The sequence below is a fragment of the Chroicocephalus ridibundus genome, chromosome 11 (assembly GCF_963924245.1).
Source record: "Chroicocephalus ridibundus chromosome 11, bChrRid1.1, whole genome shotgun sequence".
In the NCBI taxonomy this organism is placed as follows: domain Eukaryota; kingdom Metazoa; phylum Chordata; class Aves; order Charadriiformes; family Laridae; genus Chroicocephalus; species Chroicocephalus ridibundus.
This window is the reverse complement of record NC_086294.1, coordinates 9787403-9800928: the sequence shown is the minus strand read 5'-3', so window position 1 is coordinate 9800928 and position 13526 is coordinate 9787403. Positions and strand designations below refer to the sequence as shown.

Below are 13526 nucleotides of genomic sequence, written 5' to 3'. Positions count from 1 at the left end.
AAGGAATGATGTTTATATCGATAGAGCAAGCCAGGTTCTCAGATGCTTTGCAGCACAGCTCTGTTTGCTTTACTGATCAGATGCGGCACAGTTTTTTCACCAAAGAGAAGAAAAGACGCCTTTTCTTTCGAAAGAAAAAAAACCAGGAGGAGGTGCATCGCGCACAGGACGTTGTTTTAGCAGGGACGTTGCTGTCAGGGTCTGCTGGCTGCCAGGGGCGGCAGGGAAGCCTTGGCTGGTGCGAGGCTTGATGTGCTGTGCTGAGCCCTGTCTTCCCAGGAACCGAAACGCTGGATTATCTGGCTTTCTCTCTTCTGTCAAAAAAATATTTGACGTATCTTTTCAAGTGCTATCAGAACTGTTCCTCCTGCCGCTAGCAGCCATGCAGGCAGATGAAAACGGTATTCCTAAATGACACGTTGTGACATATATTAATACATTATAGGGAGAAAAATAGAAAGGGCAACTGCTTCCCCCACCGCAATTTTATGGGCTGTTTTTCTAAGGCATTCATTTGCACGTCTCCGCTAATGAAGGCTAACCAGGAGGTAGATAAAGCTGGTGAAAAGGGTGCATAGGCTTTGTGGGAGATCCTGAAAACTTTATTTTCTTTTAAACTTTTCTTGCAAAATTAAAATGAAGCCAAAATCCTAAATAGTTTGTGGCAAACAATTCTCATTTACTGTTGTCTGCAGTTTTTTGGGGTAGACCGCAGTGCTTTCCATACAGAATAGCAAGAATTTTTCACAGGATAAATACTTAGAAGAAAACGTCTTGACCGGCTATTCTAATGAGCAATACTTAGAGCTTTCATTTGAGTTCTGTGCAGAGATTTCAATACCTTTTAAAATACTATTACTTAGCATTACTAATATGGCCAAAATAACCACAACCGTTCTCATCATCACGACAATTGGCATTTAAATGGCATCTTTCATCCAGAGTCTGCACCCAGCCAGACTTCAAAAGATACTTCGTTAACTTCTCCCTTGATGGGCAGCACTCCTTTATTGTGGGAGAGAGGGGCACCGGCACACGCAGTATTGCGCCCAGAGAGGAGCTGACGCGTAATAGCTACAGCTCTTGTCCTTATCTGGAAGTTTAGATGGCTGGAACACAAATAGGGAGCTCATTATCTTAAAACCATTGACAAACTGCTACTTTGAGCCAATTACCAGTAAAGCAGATGTTAGGCACTGTGCTCTGGATGTGGCCTTGTTATATAAAATGTTGGAGTTTTGTTCTCCAGGCTTTTAATTAAACATAGAGGGTTGTGCAGAGAAAGGGACATGCAGGGAAAATACTGTTTTCCCCCCTCCCCTTCACCCCCTCATTTCTGACACCCGCAGGGGATGAGGAACCTGCTGCATGGGGTGCACAGAAGGGAAACTCCCCCCTTTCTCCTGCCTGTGCCACCCTCTTGCAGACCCCCACCATGTTGTCGCGTCTTGCTCCCGCCGCCTGTCCCCCTCGGTCCCCGCGCTCCTGGGACAGCCTTGTCTGGGGTGGCGAAGGGGCTGGGGGCAGCCTTGGCTCTGTGACTGTCGAAATGCGTGGCTCAGAGTTAACGTTCTGGGGATGCAGAACAGAGATCAGCTTTATACAGGAAGATTTTCTTTCTATAAACAGACCGGAGGCAGTTTGCAAACACTCAGCTCAGTAGAAGGAACTGGAAATGGAAGAAAAAACCCAACCAAAAAAAAAAAAAAAAACATCCCTAAAATGAGATGGATTAGATTATTCTGTAGTAAATGAAATAGAGCAGAGTGCGAACACCTGGGGAGGACTAACAGCTCTGCTCTACCTTCTCTCCTCTTTTATTCTCTGCCCAGGGAGTCTTGAATTCTCTGTGCCATATGCGGGGCTGCCGTAGCAGTGGGTGAGGGTCGCTGCCTACAGACACGCAGAGATGATTCCCCTTCTTTTGGAGAGAGGGAAATGGGGAGCTGACTCTGGGGACCCCCACTCCATCCCCCCATCCCAAGCCAATATTTTAATCATGAGAATATGACACAGGAGAATGGCTGTCTTGAAAGAAAGCAGGAGCTGTAACCGCGTTTTGGAGGAAACTAATTCTCCAAGCTTGTCCCACATTTGTTCTGAAGAGGTCTGGGGAAGGTGCAGCACCCCCTGCACTGGGGTCTGAGGGTGACGGGCACTGCGCTTGAAGGAGCCCTGTATCAGCATCGCTCCATTTAAGTGGCTCAGCCTTCTGCGATAAAATTGCGAAAAAGAAGCTTTTAAAGATTTCAGCTTACTGGGTGTGTATTTGAACCTGTTGCTGGTACAGAAACATTCTTCCTATATCTTCAGGATTAAAAAGATTCTTTGAAGTAGAATGAAAAATGCACACACAAACACACACTGGCTAAAAAAAACCCCACGTCCACCAATCTGATCAAAAGAAAGTGTTCAGAGCTCTGAATTTGAAGGTCCCAAGAGCTGGAGATGATCTTAAGTGTCACAGCAAAAAAAAAAAAAAAAAAAAAATCTTTCAGAAAATGCCTGTAAACTTTTTCCTCATGAATGCACTGACAGAGAGAAATGCCCCAATATTTGCCATCCCCCCAGTATTGGCCACGTTAGACTAAACAGCAGCCAAATTGCTTGAAAAGAAGCTGAGGATGAATTCGTTAATGGGTGTGCTGAAAACCTCTGCAGGTTCAGGGGTGAGGGAGCAGAGCTGCACTGTCTGGGATGCACAAACACAGTGGCAATTTTTGACCTGAAATTGCCAGTTGTCAGGGAATTATTTCAGGAGACACAAATGCTCTTTTGCGTGTGCCGTTCTTCGCTCTCAGGCAGGGAGAGAGAAAAGGTTCTCCAAGCTGGTGGATGGATGCGGCCTGACAGGGGTAATTATCGCAGCCTTTATCGTTTGCTTGGTGCTTTCAGGCTGAAGAATGACGCCTCTGCAGACTAGCTGCAGAACTGATCTAAATTTTAGGTAATTCTCTGGTTCTGTGATTTTCTTGATTCTCTTCTCGAAATGGCTTTACTGAGTGCTTGTTAGAGCAGTGACCACCACACCCCGCACCATTAGCGGAGCACTAACAGCAACATCCCCGAGGCAGGCTGCTGCTCTCCAAAGGCACTCGAATTTGCCATAGAAACTTTTCTCTATCATCTGATCTCTGCAGAGCATATATAGCTCTCCTAGCCATTCAGTCTTGCTGTAGAAGTTCCTCTTGGATGCTATTTTGACTCCGTGGGTAATCATTTGGAGCTTTGCCACTGACATGAAAAAAGCCAGGATTTCATCTTAGACGTTTCAAAAGCTATATTTCTTCTCCCTGTGCAAGAAGGCACAGTTATGTCTGTGTTTGCTGGTAGTGAGTGTCAGCTGAAAGAGAAAGCCCGAGATCTCTCTGTCTCATGTGAAGGGGAGAATCCCAAGTCAACTGCGTGGCTTTCATCACTTGCTGTTTGATCAGACACCTCAGTAGGAATCTGATCGAGTCCCAAGACTACAGGCTTCTGGGTTCTCCCAGGACCAAATGTCAAGTTCAGACTACCCACCACGGTGCTCGAGGCAGACCAAGGTGCCTCCTGTAGCACTGGACCGTCATTTACTGCTGTCAATGAAAATGTTATGGAGGTGGGTCAGCCCCTAGTCATCTTCCTCTCTTAATGTTGTATTTCTTCCTCCGATTGATTGACTGACTTATTAACATGATTTTCAAAATACAACTTAGTAGGACACCAGTAGGGTACTGTAACCATCGCTGAAGTTGTTTAACCTCCACCTGGACATCGTCCTCGAGCACAGCAACAGTCCTAACCTGACTGGGAATTTCTGTGCTAAGTCATGAGTTCTTTCGTGTCCCAAACAGTCTATTAAAAGACTTCCTTTCTTCCTGAACGGCCACTGTATATGTTATTTTACATTTCTGCAGTGCTTGCTCACTGGCATGGTCTGGCAGCCTGATTAGGTAAATCAGGAAACATCATGTATAAACGCAATTACTCTCCACCATGCAAGCAGCAGACCTTGATGCTTGCAGATCCAAAACCTGATGCCACTTACCTAGCAACACTGTCGGACCTAGGCATTCAGAAAGACCAAGGACATGAATTTTTTTTCCTGCTGGGCCTGTTTAATAAGCCATTTTCCAATTGAAATGAAACATGAGGACCTTCTCTCCGTCTCTCAGGGGAGGTGTTTGGGTGGAAGAAGACAGGGAGAATGTTTTGATTTTGGCCCTTACCTCATCCCTACAGATGTGCCATGGTCCCTTCCTTGCCGCATTGAGGGGGATATCACACTTGTGCCGTACCCTGCTGCAGGTCACCTGGAGCCACTGACGGTCCCCCTTCACTCCCGTGTCCTTTTCGCAGAGATTAACTCACTTTTGCTGCCATGAATTTGGCTGCTGTTCCAAACCTCCTCGGCAAGCAGGACAACAGGGATTTTCAACAGAGCTTGGGTAGAGTGGTGGATACAGAATAAAAGATGCATTTTTCACAACAAAAGAAGGCTGAACCCCACCTTTTAAATCTGCCTTTTTCTCCTTTGCGATGTGCCAGCCCCTTGCTGTGGCTGACCTGGGAGCATCACTTCCAGGTGTGTTCTGGTCTGTCATCATCCTGAGAAGGGCAAAGAGAAAATTTCGACCTCACTTCACTTCTGTCCTAGAGATGAAAAGTGAAAATATCCAGATTTTAGTCACGTTTTAATAGATACGAGTACAAAAATTGTCTAAGTTCCACCTATTTCTTGAGCACTGCCACTTTTTAAAATCCTTTTCCTTTTGCAGACTGAAGTCAAAAAGTTGTGCTGTTCCTGGTGCATTCTTGGTTAAAATGCGGGTACCTGACAGCGCAGTCTAATAGAGATTAATGACTTGACAGAATAACCATCCGCTAACCCAAATGACAGCGTACCCAACACATGCTGTTCACAGCAGGGATTTAACGGGCTAGCAGTCTCCTAATTTCCAACTGCTGCCCCAAATTTTCCTTTTGGGACTTGGACTACAGGCTTTCAAAGTGTATCTCTCCCTTGTCCTGTGCAAACATTAGCTCAGATTTGAAAAGACTTCCAGACAGTTTATTTTTTGCGGGATTCTGCAGTCATCTCCAAGCAACTTTCAGGTCAGCTCAAAATACTCACTCTGATACGAGTAAGAGCAACATGTCTTTCTTTCCCCCTCTTGTCTGCCAAGCGTCAGACCTAGGCTTTAAAGGTTGCTGGCAGAAACTTGAACTTCTGTGAGAAGTTTTGGTCGTTTGGGGGTTGTGTTTTTTTCCTCAGGGAGAACTGACTCCCAAACAGTGTTAAGCGGACAGAAGAGATGAGGAGATAGTGGTGGAAGGCGCTGAGAAGATCAGAGCAGGCCGTTGAATGCCTGGGTTTCTGTGCAGGGAAGGATGAGTCAGCCCAGCGTCGAGCTGTTCTCCATCACCGCTGCTTCACCCGTCCTGGCAGCTGGCTTGGAGGAGCACCGACAGCACTGCTTCCTGTTTTATTTAATTTTTGCTAGCTGTTGCCCTTCTGTTCATTCAGACTTTATGGAAGGATGCTTTTTCTAGCTGGTGTTTTTTCTGTGATTCATGTATTTCCTGCCTTCTGTTTTATTTCGGGGCATACAACTGTGGGTTTTTTTAAAAGAAATTGGGTGGTTAATCTAATCGTCAGGACTCAGTTTGGAAAGTCATTCTGTTCAACATTCTCAGGAAGTGTTGCTTGAAAAGACTTCTATCTGATAATATCTTGTATCTATTTCCATTACTGCCTCTGAGGGGAAAAAAAAAAAAGCATTCAGGCTTTAATTCTCAAAGGCATTTGAGAAAATCTGGAGAAATCACCACAGGGTAAACTGATCTTACCCGTCAGAGCAAAGCACTGCAGAGACTTAGGGACAGTCTTATCTGAAAATGTTTTTTTCCCAGGTATTAGAGGTACCTCAGGGATCAGTGAATCCAAATTTTGCTGTCACTACGTTATGCTTTTTCATCATCTCTTTGGTATTCCAATATAAAAGAAAGATTTAGCCTTGAATTATTTCTTTATTGCATGTTTTATGCATATCTATCCATTCTTTGTGCACATGCAATAAAAATAATTGCACTGCATATAAACAGGCCAAGTGGCTATGATAGAGTCTCCAAATACAGTTAACCTGTCAGGAAAGGCAATTTTCTTCTCCAATGTTTGCAGTATAATTTGCAATACAATTACTTCCCAAAGTCTTGGGGGGAAAAAAAAACCACCAGGGAAACAAACAGGTCTTAAATGTCTGTATTCTTGGGCTTCCTCCAGCTTCCTCTCTCTGCTTCCTCCAGCTCCCCTGGCTGGGTCCCAGCCCGGGAAGCTTTTCTCCAAGTCTCCATCCCTGCTGGGCACTGGGTGCGCTATTTGCCTGGCCTGTCCGAAACATCTCCAGATTTGCTATGTAACACGCCACAAAACAGACCTAACTGCGTGTTTGCGTACTCAACGCTAATCTTACTGGAAATCAAACATACCACATAATCACAGCTAAATAAGGGCTAAAGCAAAGCAGATGTATCCAAAGAGTGTTGGAGCACCAGAGTGACAGATGCTCGTTGCGCCATTTACAAACATTAATCAACATTAATGTACTGCTCAGACATCAAATTAGCACAATCCCTTGAGAGAGAGGATTTTTTAGAGACTCCCAACCTCTGCTGCTCTTCAGTGGCAGCCCCTCTGGAGAAGCAGCCCTCTCCTGGGGTGGGAGGGAGCCCGTGCAGGGGGCACAGGAGTGGCCAGGTCTGGGTGGTCGCTGGCTCTGCCCACCCCACCTGCTGCCTCCTGCGCCCGGTGCTGCACCACATCCCTCTCCACCCTCACCTCTTTCGCTGGGGGAAGCAACTGGCTCGCCAAAGGGTGTCTGGGCCACAGTGGAGCTCGAGGTCGGGAGCACGGTGTCTTTCTCAAGGACGGGGAGAAAGTAGCTGTGCCCAGCGGTGCTCTGAGAAACATCTGCCAGCTGGCCAGGACTGGGGGGAGGTTATTAGTGGGGAGACTTGTTAGGTTTTAAATAGCTATCAGTAAGTAATGATTAGGCAGTCAGAAATCTGATTATATGACACAAATTCCAGCTATAGTTTTGAACCAGGGCATAAATCCCCCGTGCCCTTTTCAGCTGGAAAGACATCGGATCTCCTACAGCTGCCAGTCACTTCAGTGGAGGAGTGGAGAGGTGGCACGGGAAGGGGCTGAGCAAGGGCAAAGGCAGACCATCCCCGAGGGCTGCGAGACACAACACGTAACCGCGGAGTTATCCCTGTCGGCACTCAGCTCCGCAAGAAAACTAACATGGGATTTGCAGAATTCAGGTCTGAGAGCATTAAGAAAAATAGCGGAGCAGATGGCCGTGGCACAGCCTGAGGGATGCACTGTCCTTTATTAATCTTTACAAACCCTCTAGAAATATGGGAATTCATTTTGCCACTGTTGCTGCCAATAACCCTCCACACACACCGACCCACACGGGGACCATGAAGGAGTCTTCTATCTCTGTTTGGCAACATACGTTTGTTTGTATTACTAGCTAAATTTATCCAGTTCCAATTAACTGTTCTCTTTAGCATTTTTCTCCGTGTAATTATCTCAACACCAGCAGGCCGTTGTTTTTTTAATAGGAATTTAATTTTGTTAGATATAATCAATTTAGGACATTTTTTTTTCTGGACCAGCAATGCATAACTTTGTTTTATTTGGCTCAGTCAGATACCATAGCTTATTTGCTCAGTGGGAAAAAGGAAAAGAGAAAGAGCTGTTCTCTCAAAAAAAATGTAAAAATCTGTTTATGTGGAGGCCAGAATCTGGTTTCGCTGAAATATCAGCAAAGCTGGTAGCGCTGGTTTCATTTCACACAGGCACAAATAAGTTGAGATCCTGGCTCCTTAGACTTCACCGTTTGGTCAGGGTTCAGCTGAAGGCTCTGGCCCAGCCTGGGGTCGCTGAGGAAGAGGAGGAATGTGCAAAACCACGCTCGGTTTGGGGTTTTGTGGAGCACACCGGCATAGAGCTCCAAAAGGACACAGAAGGGTGTTTTTCGAAGTAGGCAAATCCTTAGATGTAATTTGTGTCCTGCGAGGAGAAGAAGCTTCTGAAATAAATGTCCTTGTCACCCGCAAGACTTTTCCATCAGTGCAGTTCAGTGTCTTCAGCGTCTGAGCTGGCTGCCTGGGGGGCAGCCCCTGGGAGCCCCTCTGCCGGGCTCAGGGTAGGAGCAGAGTCCCCTGTGGTGGCAGATGTGGAGTCTGACCATCCCCTCTTGCGTTTCTTTGGCCTCTCTTTCCTTAGGAACTCACAAAAAAAAACGTTCCCACTTCGGCGTTCGAGGTTCAGCAGACAGGTACAGGCGCAGGGTCCAGATGGACATGGCTCTTGCACCCTGACTTTGTTAGAGAGCTAATAGCACCCACAGTTTTCCCACCCTCTTGTCTGCTTTTTTTTCTAGATTATTTAAGGGGGGTAAAAAATTATTCAGGATGAGTATTCAGTAAATTTTCCTTGGCTCGTTTTGGCCCCAGTGATGATCAAACATATGGTATGTATATAATTTTATACATGCACATGACACCAAATGGTTTTAAATGCGGGCCACCCACAGACCCAGTCTGTTTGGTAAAGGTGGGTGTGTATTTGTCTGTCTGTGATTTCTAAGGAGCTTCTTGCAGGGTATTGTCTACATACCTGTAGCTCAAACAAAATTGCATTGCAAACCAGGGAGATGCTTTAATTTTTCTCCAAGGGCAAGGAATTACCTAATGCAGCTAAGTAATTCTATTTCTGTAACGCCCAGAAGGCAAGGAAAGAGCAGCGGTGTGGTTAGAGCATCACTGATCCTGGCGCAGGACTGCAGGATCCTGCAGACTCCAGGACTTCTCTCTGGAGATGTGTCCCGGGCAGCATTTCCACTGCCACGGGCTTGAGGAGACGCTTGGATGTCCAGGCTGAGGGGTGGCCAGATGCGCCAGCTGCTGTGTCACTGCTTGCATCTCTTTAGCCGCAGAAACTGGTGTATGTTAACGTTATTGGCCCAGCTGGTTATCTAGAGTCTTGGACCTTTGATTTCAGTCTTGGCCACAGGTCCCTGTCGCAAATGGGGTCTCATTGTGTTGCAGGCAGGCAGGTGCGGCCACAAACAGCCGTCCTTGCCACGGACCACAGCTAAGTTATGCTGCTGTCGGATGTAGGTCACCAGCGTGTTGAAATGCAATGTGCAATGCTGTTTCTCAGTCTCAGTCTTTCCTTTCTTATCTATAAGAGCCTAGAAACAATAAACTTGCAATAACTAGAGGTGTTATCACTTAAAAGTTGATGTACTTTTCAGGAATTCTTTTTTCTATTTTTTTTCCTGGGTATGATACAAGGAGCGTGTGTACGTGTGTGTGCATGCATGCGTAGGATTTCTCATACAGGCAAAATGGCAACAACAAACACCCATGATTTACAACACTTACATTTCCACAAAAGCAGATTCAGCATTCAGTTGTACAAGGCAGGAATGTAACTGAGGTTCATTTTCTGCCTATTTTCTCTTTCGCTTCACAGCTTCCCTCTTATCTGCCATCTCCTGTCTTCACATATATGCAAGTTTAACATTAGGCAAGCTGTCCATGATCCTGCTGCTGAGGAGTGCGATATTATGTCTTCTCTACCCAAAGTGCTGAAGGCTGTTAGGTACAAATGTGTTGCTGATGTACAGGTGTTTATATCTGCTTTCTGGTTTTACGTGCAGCACTGACTGCAAAGAGGAGCTCGCTGGCGGGCACAGCGCCAGTCCTGTTGGGAAAGGATAAAACGTTTTGCTCTTACAGCTCGTGGACACTGTGTATGGGCTCCTCCATGTGACCCCCGCAGCTCCTGCTGGTGTTGCTCGTAGGAAAATGGAGAAAATGGCCCCACAGATCTGGCCACTGAGTCACTGAGCCTTGAGTGCTTTTTGTAGCTTTCATGGGCGTGATTGAGGTGCACCTGCATCCCCTTGAAGATGCCGGGAGAGTGTTCGTGACACGTGAGGTTCACTTTTGGGAATCGATATGCTTGGCACTAATTGGTCCCCCCAACATCCATATCACTGGAACTTCCACTGGAAGACCAGGGAGCATCACATTCTTGTTCCTTGACACAGTCTGGCCACTGCAGTTTCCCAGAGCCACCAAGCCTCACTGGGCAGGTCACAAATCCTCAGTAGCCAGATATACTTGCAGTGGCCATAAGAGCCATCAGTAAGGCCACAAGAGCTATGGATTTCTTCTTTTGAGCCATCTGTAGAATGTTAGCACTTGATTCATTCATGTGACAAATGTCTGATGTGGGAAAGGAAAAGTATTATAATAACCTTGGCTTTATGGAGCTACTTGGATGCTCTGCAGCTCCGGGAAGGGATTTGTGTATTTCCCCTCAGCAAAGAATGTCATAACAGAGGCGGAGGATGTGTTTCGCATCACCTGCTCTGCTGTAGGTAACAGGGAAGTTAACATTTTCAAGGAACCGCAGAAACACAGGTCTTGACTGATAATACTAAGAATTAATATTTAATTAAGCTTGGACATCGTATTAATCATGTGTATGTATTACATTTTATATCCATCCGTCACACTGTCATACCAGTACGTAACAGAAATTCTTTATGAGCAGAGGAAAACAGCTCTAGCTTGAAAGGAAGCAGAACTGTAGAATATGAAAATGTCTTTATTTCAGGTTTTGACTAAAACTATTGATAATCTTAAAGATATAATTACTTTTTCCTCAGTGAATAAATAGCTGCTTAAATGCCCAAACCATCACATACATCAAATCACCAGCTACTGCAAAAATTGGTGTGACTTCAGACTTCTGTTAGCACACACAGATTTCTGTTATCTGACTCTCTGGACCGTTGAATGGAAATCCTGCTGAGCTATGGAAAGGCAGACGGTGTGCTTCTCTGCCTCCCTCGCCATCAGCAAAACTGTCACCCACACTCCGGTTGCAGAACCTTGTTACCGATAACAGTGTAGGGCAGGAGGAGCCCAGCTCGACTTTCTGAACACAAGGGAACTCACGGTAGCAGCAGCTAGCAAAAAAAAAAAAAATTAAAAAAAAAAAAATATAATCTTTTGACATGTAAGTGGAGGAAAATTGCTGCTGAATCACTGGGAGGGAAGAAATATGAGAGCTTAAGATGTCATTTTTACAGGCATAATTTTTACTCTAATGGCCTTTAATAGCATGTACAAGTCAGTGTAATGCTGTCAGCTGCAGCAGAGATAGAAGTACAGAACTGTAAAAACTCAAACTGCTTGGAAGAATTGTTTTCCTCCTGTAGTTAATTAGCAGTGTGTCGTGGTTTTCCTTTTCTGTTTGTTTGTTCAACTTGTGAAATGGTAGCTGGTGTCCTGGCTGCTCTTTCCCATTTATTTATTGAATTTCTTCTTTCGCCCTTTCTGCAACTAAATTTACTCTCTTGTGACTTGCAGTAACTTGCCATCAGGCATGTCACAAGAATCCTTTGATGTCCAGCACTGGGTAGCACTTTCCAGTAGGTGTCTCTCAGATAGCAAACAATTAAATACGCCAGATAGATCTCCCTTGTGTTTAGACTCAGAAGAGCAGTTGCATGTAATGCCAAGGGAAGCGCCATCTGTCCTAGTAAGCAGTCAAAAACATTACCGAAAATACCTGTTTGAATCCGGTTTATTTCCTGGGGGAAGGAAATCTGGAGAGCAGGGGGAAATTCAAGCGCAATAAGCTCTTGCAACACCGGGCAAGGTTACACAAACACATTGTGGCTGTCGTGAGGAGGGTAGTTATCTTGGGAACAAAGAAATATTTTTTCTAGCATCTGAGATGATTAAGATACTGAAATCTGACCATGATGGACCTCATTGTCTGATAGACTCAGAAAAATGTAGGTTGGAAAGGACCTCTGGAGGTCTCTGATCCAGCCTTCCCCTCAAAACAGGGCCAAACTCAAACTTAAATCTATCTTCATTTAATTGGATCGCTCAGGGTCCTACCCAGTTGAGTTTTGCAGATCCTCGAGGCTGGGTACCCTCGCTTGTTCAACTCGTGATCCGATGAAGGCAAGCTCCAAAACCAAGTAAATCCCATTTCTGTAAATTATTCAGCTTCTGCTTCTCCCTCGTGGGAGGGATGGGAGAGCTGTGCTCCTGGGGACAGGAGTCAGACCCACCGACTGCCGTGGCAGGGGGAAATGAGCTCCGCAAGAGGAACATTTTACCCAGTGCTCTAAAAGAGCAGTTACTGTCACATATACCATTTCTTTGAAAGTGAAACTTTTCAGAGGAACAGGCTGATTTTCATGCGCACAGGAAACCAGAAGAGAATGTAGAAATGATCAAATTGAAATAGTTGAATGCTTGTTTCAACATTTTTTTTCCCCTGTGACATTTTGAATCTTGTTTCAGAGAGACTTAAAAAATGTTTTCTTTTGACACTTTGATATTATTTCAACCCTTTGTGTGGAATATATAATCTGATTTTATCAAAATAAAGCAATTCAGTTGACTCCACATGACTTTTAACAAAAAAGTCTTAAGAAAATTTGGAGATTCTTAGATTTTTACGCCTATTTAGCATAAAACTTTTGGTTCCCACTGAAATCTTGATGAAATAAATTTTGCACATCAAGGACATCTCTCTAATACATGCACATAAACTGTGTGTATGTGTGCATTCACATATGTCTGACTTTAATGTGCTGCAGGCATCTCGGGTTAGTGGTCCAGCTTTAGCGTGTGATTGTTAATTTAATGTCTCTAATTCACGGTTCTACTGACCTCATAAAATCGACTTTTATAGGCACTCAGCAGTGAGGCTCTCTCCACGCACACATTATGCCTTGATGTGAAGCTTGGCTCAAAAATATCTCTGACAGAGTTCATTCATTCCCTTTATAAATAGTTTTTGAAACTGTGTCCACTTCTTCAGTGCAGTGCTCATACCCTACGGGGCGCCATATTGCATAATTGCTGTGCTCACCAAATCTGGAAACTACATCTACCAGATGAGCATTATTAATTCTTTAAGAAAATATATTCATCAGGCACAAAGCTGAGTTATATATTTCGTTATTTAGAAGAGCTGAGAATTTGTGGGCACTGCTCGCGTCTCTGGACACCAGCTCCCTGTCGCAGCAGTGGGGACATCAGTACTCTACAACGTGTGCTGAACTCCAAAACTCTGAAGATTGAAAACATTTCATCGGGAACGTGCGGCAGTCTGTTGGGTCAGGACCACTGAAAATCTGGACCCAGATGACACGGTTGCTGATCTGCTACGCTAATGGGCACATATTAATTTCAGAGCAAAGAGATTTCAGGTTTTAGGTTTGATACAGCTTCCTGATGTAGAAATCTGGTAGCAGGTGGGTACCGTAGGGACCAGACAGACAGAAGAGTTGATTTCATATCTCTTTGAGAAGACATTTTCAGTCCACAGCCAGTTGTTATTTGCAGGGATATGTTGTACTATGAATATGTTGGATGGGTCGGGAGGAGAAAGAAGAGCACAGGGCACGTCCCCTTGACGGTGAAAAGAT

General features: G+C 45.0%; 1 protein-coding gene across 5 annotated transcripts in view; it reads left to right on the top strand.

Moving 5' to 3' along the window:
* The window catches only part of HTR4 (5-hydroxytryptamine receptor 4), a 139321-nt gene that overhangs the window by 65793 nt on the left and 60002 nt on the right, over window positions 1-13526 (top strand). The gene's annotated exons all lie outside the window — the stretch shown is intronic.